We start from the raw sequence: 6756 nt of genomic DNA, 5'->3' as shown, positions 1-6756 counted from the left end.
AGATTTGTTGTCGATGAAGACTGAGAACCACCCACTCTGGCACACACATGCACACATACACACACACACACATTCACACACTCACACACACACATGCCCATGCATGCACATGGGTGTATATACAAATACACACACAGACACACTCACACATGCATGCACAGTTGCAAGGGAAGGGCATGCTGGAAAGGTAATAAATCTTTCCCTACAGGCATTTAACAAACCACCAAGATGCGCTGCATATTCTAGAAGACTAAAGAAACTCTTGCCTCCCTGGGCCTGGGGAAAACACCGTGGCTCTTTTCAGAGTGGGACTTTTGTACTCATAAGTTCGCGGAGGGATTTTTTTATTTGAGGGGATGAAAGTAAGGTGAGGCCAAGAATGGGACACTTTTGAATCCCACGCGGTTCCAGGGACTGTCACAAGTTCAAGGTTTGTTGCTGTTACTGTTGCTACTGCTGTGTTGTCATTCAGCCACCAGCAACCTGAGGTTATAGAAAGGTATGTCTTTCAAACAAGACCATCCTAGCTTCACTTTGGTGGCTTTGTTATGAAAAGGAGAAAGGTGCTTTTGTTTAATGACCCCAGGTGTCTTTTGGGAAAGGTAAGGAGCTCTCTTTCCCAACCCCTAATCAGATGGGTTTGATCTGACAGGTAAGGGCATCCCAAGGACAGCTATCAAGGCTGCCAAGGTCAAGGGAGTCAGTCCCCCTCAGGGCTCCGGTCTGGCGGGTGGGCCAGGCATCACAGAAAGCAGCACGTCCTCACCGCGTGCCTTGGATGGCGCTACCGCGAATTCTTGGCTTGGCCTGCATCCGCTTCTCTCCCTCGTTGTCTGTGCACATCTCTGTGAGTTGATCGCATAAATCAGCTTTGTGTAGGCTTTGGCCAGGCTGCATGTGGTATGGTTAATGTAGGTGTTTGTTTGGTCTCTGAGTTTAAATACTCTACAGAAGCAAATCTACTTAGCGTCAGGTTAGGGTTGGGAAGCCTTTGGCAAATCTATTTGTCTGGCAGTTCAGGATGACACCAAAGAGCAAACACTGACATCCCCTCTTGCTGCTGTTGTTATGAGTGAAGTTCCTGGGAGCTGTGGTGCCATGTTGGTGTGTGGAGCGGAGCATTGAGGCTTTAGAGTTTTATTTTTTTTTTTTAAGATTGATTGATTGATTGATTTATGAGAGAGCATGAGTGGGGAGAGGGGTAGAGGGAGAAGCAGACTCCCCGCTGGGCAGGGACCCCCAATGCAGGACTCGATCCCAGGACCCTGGGATCATGACCTGAGCTCAAGGCAGACGCTTAACCAACTGAGCCACCCAGGCGCCCTGCTTTAGAGTTTTAGATGAAGACTCTGTCATGTGTGTTTCTAGAGCCAGTGCCCGCCCCGGGGGGCAGGGGAGAGGGGCACTTTCACAATTGTGCTTCTGTCTCAACTCTATGCACAGCCTCTGTTTACGTGGTGCTAAACTACTTGCTTGCTTTTGAGGGGGAATGCTTTATACTCAACTCCTCAGTGGCCATCAACATTGGCTCACTCCTTTCAAATGGCTCATCGAAAGGCTCAGTCCTCTCCATGCTTTCAGAGAAAAGGACCTGTGAGTCCTGTGGAGAGTTCACACTGAAGTTGGGCATCTGTCATCTGCTGTCACTTTTGGTCCCCCTTCCTCCTAGGTAGGGAAGAAGGTGCTGGATGCGCCCTCTGCTGGGCAAAGGGTGGAAAGCCCTTATTTTGCCCCTGCCCCTCAGGGACTGCTCAGGTTTTCATTTTCACCTGAGCCATGGAAGATCAGAGGGAGTACTACTTGAAGTTCCTGCCCTCCTCTGTGATGCCCGAAGTCATTCTCATTGTGCCCCCTGTCACTCTCTCCATGCTGGGAGCTCAGAGACTGGAGCAGGCAAGGTGTTCCATGGGCAGCCCCTTCCACCCTGCTTTCCCTAGGTGATGACTCATCAGTCACTCCCAGTCACTTAGCTACTGTTTGGACACAGATGAACACAGCTGAAAGCCAACAAAACCCGTGTGTAAGCTCAGTCCAGGCCACATATCAACCAGCACGTCACTTAACATCTCTGACACTAACTCCTGAGCAGGACTTGAAAAGAGTGTCCAGGCTCCCATCTAAAAAATAAGCCAAGCCTATACAGTTAGGGCAAAGCCAGGCCCTGTTATTTATGGAGGAGAATGGCCTGGCAGCCCTCTGCAGAAGCATGTTCCCTCGGTGCACAGGGACCACACCACCGAGGATGGCAGACAGCTTTGTTCTCTCCTGCTAGCCCCCATCACGGATGTACATTGTGTTGGGAATGACCCTGAGGCTCTACCGAGACTGAGCAAGAAAGCGTGTTGGGACTGAGGAACCATGCCCATCTGGGGCATGGGAGGGGAGAGGCACCAGCCATGCCACGAATGGCAACTCCACAATCCTATTGGGGATCACCCTGGCATTCTGGGGACCGAGCAAATGGAGGTTCTCCTGCTCACGTCTCAGCACTGTCCTTACCCCACAGTGGTGCTAAAACACTTTATGGTGCCCTAGTGAGTGACTTACAGGAGGAGTCTGGCCACAGAGAGACTGTGACAAGGGGAGGATGCCCAAGGGAACATATCACTGAATCCTCTTCATCTGTCGACACTGAGGACCTGAGCCCATGCCCCCCACATTCCTCCCACACATGCTTCTAAGACTGTGTTGCTGGGGCCTGGGTAAAGGTGGAAAGAGCTTATGAAAAAAGAAATCCCTTAAAAAATCATAAAACTGGCTGTTAGCAGCCCACAAGATATTGGCTGGTGTTTGGGTACACCAGTAGCCAGGTCTCAGATGTTGGAGATGCCCGGTCTCTGATAGGCATGACTGTCCCTGGAGTGTTGCCGAAATCTCTGTCTTGGTATACATGATGACTTACCAAATATGCTTGTGAAAGTGGCAAAATATCCCCTTTGCCAGAAGGATTTATTTCCTGCCTTCATTCCTTTCTCTATTTATATCTTGTTTCACAACAAATTTGGAGGGTTTTTTTAATGCTGTATTGGAGACAATAAAATTAAAGAAAAATATAGAGTAAAAAAATAGAACTATAGGAAAAACTAAGATGGTTAGAAAGCAGGAGTTCTCAACCTCTTTTTCCCCCTACACTGACACACTCGATTCTCATCCCAGAGGGAGTAATGAAGTAGGGTGATCATTCTCATATGTACCCCACCCCTCTTTGCAAAGGAGAAGAGTGCTCATAGGTCCTCAATAATTACTAAAACCTGGACTAAATTTTCATCTATGAACTGTACATTTTCCATGGAGGAAAAAAATATGCCCCCTCTGGAGAAACATGGGTTAAGTCTGCAAGCCCATATTGCTGTGCATCCATTCATAGAGGGAACATGGAGGAATTCAGTGGGTGACATCTTCAGCATGCTATACAAATGCCCCTGCAGTCTATGAATTATAATTTATTAGAGCTTCCTTCAATGATGGTGAGGTGGTTATGACAAGGCACATTTCAGAAAAGAAGTTCTGGGCCAAGGCAAATGGTCCATGACTATGGTTCTCTGAGGGTCTGGCTTAACCCAGAGAGGACCTTCAGATTGTCTAGGAAGTGATCAGTTGCATGTCCTTTATGTATTCCCTGTTAGGATCATTTCCTTCATCTAGGCTTTTTGATAGAACATGAGCATGGGACATTCAGAGTCATAATCCAGAGCCCTGATTATGACTTAACACTGATGTTAAGTGGACTGCATATACCTGCAGAATGAAAGCACCCCGCCAAGAGTGACCCAAAAAAGTCAGCCATTCCTCCTTTGCAGGAATGGTATTCTGGAGAAATTAACATGATAACATCTGAACTTTCCAGATGTTTTGAAAAGTCAAAGACCAGATCTATACGACTAGAAGGGATAATTGATTATTCTGAGAAAAGACTGCAGCAAATATGAACTATACATTGAAGTCATTTAATTTTCTTTGCTACCTTGGGCATCATGGTAAAAACCACATTGTCCCTATTCTTTGCCTGAATCCATGGAAATGGTAGTTGAAAGCGGTAAAAATGGAACCATTTCACTGGGGTCAACCACACCCATGGTTCACAAACCTCAGTGAACCATCAGAACTACCCAAGGATTTGTTTAAAATGCAGAACCATGGTCCCCAGAGATTCTGATTCTGTGGGTCAGAGAGCCACACATGTGCCCTCGGGCCACGCAGGAGTCATAGGCTGACCCAGAACTGTTCCATCTTGGGCGTCACCATGAGGGCAGTATGGTGCCACTTCTAGTATTTCATGTTATTTCCATCTGTTTTAGCATGAGAACAGGCAAAGCGGTCAATAACTTTCATTTTTGTATAAATGAATTTTGTGCTTCATTTCGTTGTGGGCATCTTTCATTGTTGATGAAATAAACTTGGAACAATTGTTCCTCAGTGCTTTCCCCGAACACCCTGGGGGAGATAATCCTCACGGCCTGGGGACGCTTCTCTTGTTCTTCCTTCCAGTGAGATGTCCATGGGTACAGATTGTACACAGAAGCCGACACCCATCAGGGACCTGTTCGAGGCAAATTATGCTCCATAAAACTCCTCATCTTTAGGTGGGCAAATGAGTTCATAGTGGATTCTAAAAAAAGGAATTAATAAAAAATCCTTACTGATTCTAGTGGCAATTTCTCTTTTGTTGGGTGTGGAGCTAAGAAGAAAGTGAATCTCTCTTTTATAGAGATGGGATTGCAACAGTCCCCCTTGCAGGTCCGCTGGTATGACAGCAGCCGACCTACATTGGCTATCGTCAGAGACAGCCTTTTGCTATTCCTCGCAGAACTGAAATAGGAGGTGGGTGTTTCTCAAATGCGTCTTCTCTTGTTTTCTCTAGAACGCTTTCTTTGCTAGATCTGTTAGCTTTTAAAGTGTAAAACTTCCTTACTGCATTGTGTGGAAGCACAATTCCAAAGGCAAGGAGAGGGTAGCTTGTACTTTCTGCAGAGCGGGCGTGGCACATTCAGGCTTTGCACACATGGCAGGGTCTAGTAAGGCCCCCAAAGTCTCGTGACTCAAAATGTCTCTCTGTTCTGCCTTCTGTTCACCGCATTGGTGAGAGAGGGGTCCCTCGCCCTAAATAGTAGGAGATGGCTGAACGCCCCACAGTTGACCGTGGGCAGATGTGAATAATGGGAGTTTATTAGCCACATGGGCTCGGGCCCCATGGAGGTTGCACACAGGAACAGAGCGACCAACCAGGGCATGCAGGGGCCGTGCTCTGTAGTAATGAGAGGCCCGGGGAACATCTGGTTCTGGTGGGCGGATGTGATGGGCTTGTTTGAACCATGTCTGGGGTGCGGCCAGTTGCATAGGGGAACTAGCAGGTGGGAGACTTTCCTGTTGGGTGGGGGGCATCTCTGGTCAGAGCAGGGAACTCGTTGTTAGTCCTCTGAGCCTCGATGAGGCTCAAAGATGTCAAGGCAGCTCATGAAATCTGGCGCCTTCCAATACACCTTCCAAGATCAAGCTCTACCTTTATTTGCCTATATTCCCTGGGTTACTTAGTCCTGGATTCAAACCTGGATTTGAAGTTTCTCAGCCAGAAGGGAGATACAGTCAACGATGAGATACACATTGTCCCTGAAGTTAAAAAAAAAAAAAAAAAAAAGCCCCTCCACACCATCAGTACCTAGGTTAGAACACTCACTTCCCAAACAACTCTGCTCCTGGTCGGTAGCTCCGAGCTCCTCCAGCCTTCTGATGATTTTCCCTGCCATTGCAAAAATCTTGCAGTCTGATGGGATTTGTCCAAACCAATTTTTTTACTCTATTTCTTCATTTGAATATTTCTGCTTTAAAATGTCTGTAGCCTGTGCTTTTCAATAGCCAGGGGAAAAAAAAAGGCATTTTGCAATTTACGGTTTATAAGTTTGTTTATAAAGAAGCCAGTGTCCATTCAGCCCCCAGTAAACTGGGAACGTGGGTATAGCCCAGACCCCGCTGGGACGGCCTGTGCCAGCCGGGTGGGCCCACCCCAGCCTACTCTGGTTTTGTGGCTGATGGCTCACACCTGCAGCCTTTCCTGGAGACCCGTCCTTGGTTAGTGGAGCCAGCTTGCCAGGACATGCACCAGAGTGACCCCCTCCCCACCCCCCAACATCCACAGTTACTCATAGCTTAGGATGAGTTGGGGAAGAGGGAGTAGAAGCTCAACCCTCTTGCTTCAGGGCAGGTTAAGCTCTGTGGTGTCACTGAGAGTCCGGAGCTTTCTGCGGGATCAGGCCAGACTTCATGAGAAGCCACGTCCTTCCCCAACTTCTTCCTTTTCCCGGTTCTTCTTCCCTCACTCGCATTCTAGTCTCTCCCAAGACCACTCCATCAGTCCGTCACTTTCCACAAAGCTCCACCTGGGGCTCTAGTCTCCAGGGAACCTGACCTAGAACAGGGCTATTCCTCCACAGCTGGAGACAGGAGAGAAATCAATAGTATAAAGCCCTTTTATTTTCCCAAAATGACTGTTTTACAACTTTTTGTAATTACTATAAAAGTGATACATGCTTATGGATAAGCATTCAGGTAGAGGCAGAGGATATAAAGTAAAATGTAAAAGATTTCACACCCTACCACAACTCCCAGTCCCAGTTCCCCGAAAGGTGACCAGCGCTCATTTTTTAGTATCCTTTCGGAACATGGCTGTATATTTAACCATAAGTTATATCAAATTAGCCATATTATTCTGCAACCTGCTTTTTTCCACTTGCTATATCATGAACTTTCCATTATGGATGC

The sequence above is a fragment of the Callorhinus ursinus genome, unplaced genomic scaffold (assembly GCF_003265705.2).
Source record: "Callorhinus ursinus isolate GAN/ISIS: 27379988/994484 unplaced genomic scaffold, GSC_fseal_2.0 scaffold7, whole genome shotgun sequence".
In the NCBI taxonomy this organism is placed as follows: domain Eukaryota; kingdom Metazoa; phylum Chordata; class Mammalia; order Carnivora; family Otariidae; genus Callorhinus; species Callorhinus ursinus.
The sequence above is the reverse complement of the archived record's forward strand: the minus strand, read 5'-3'. Positions refer to the sequence as shown.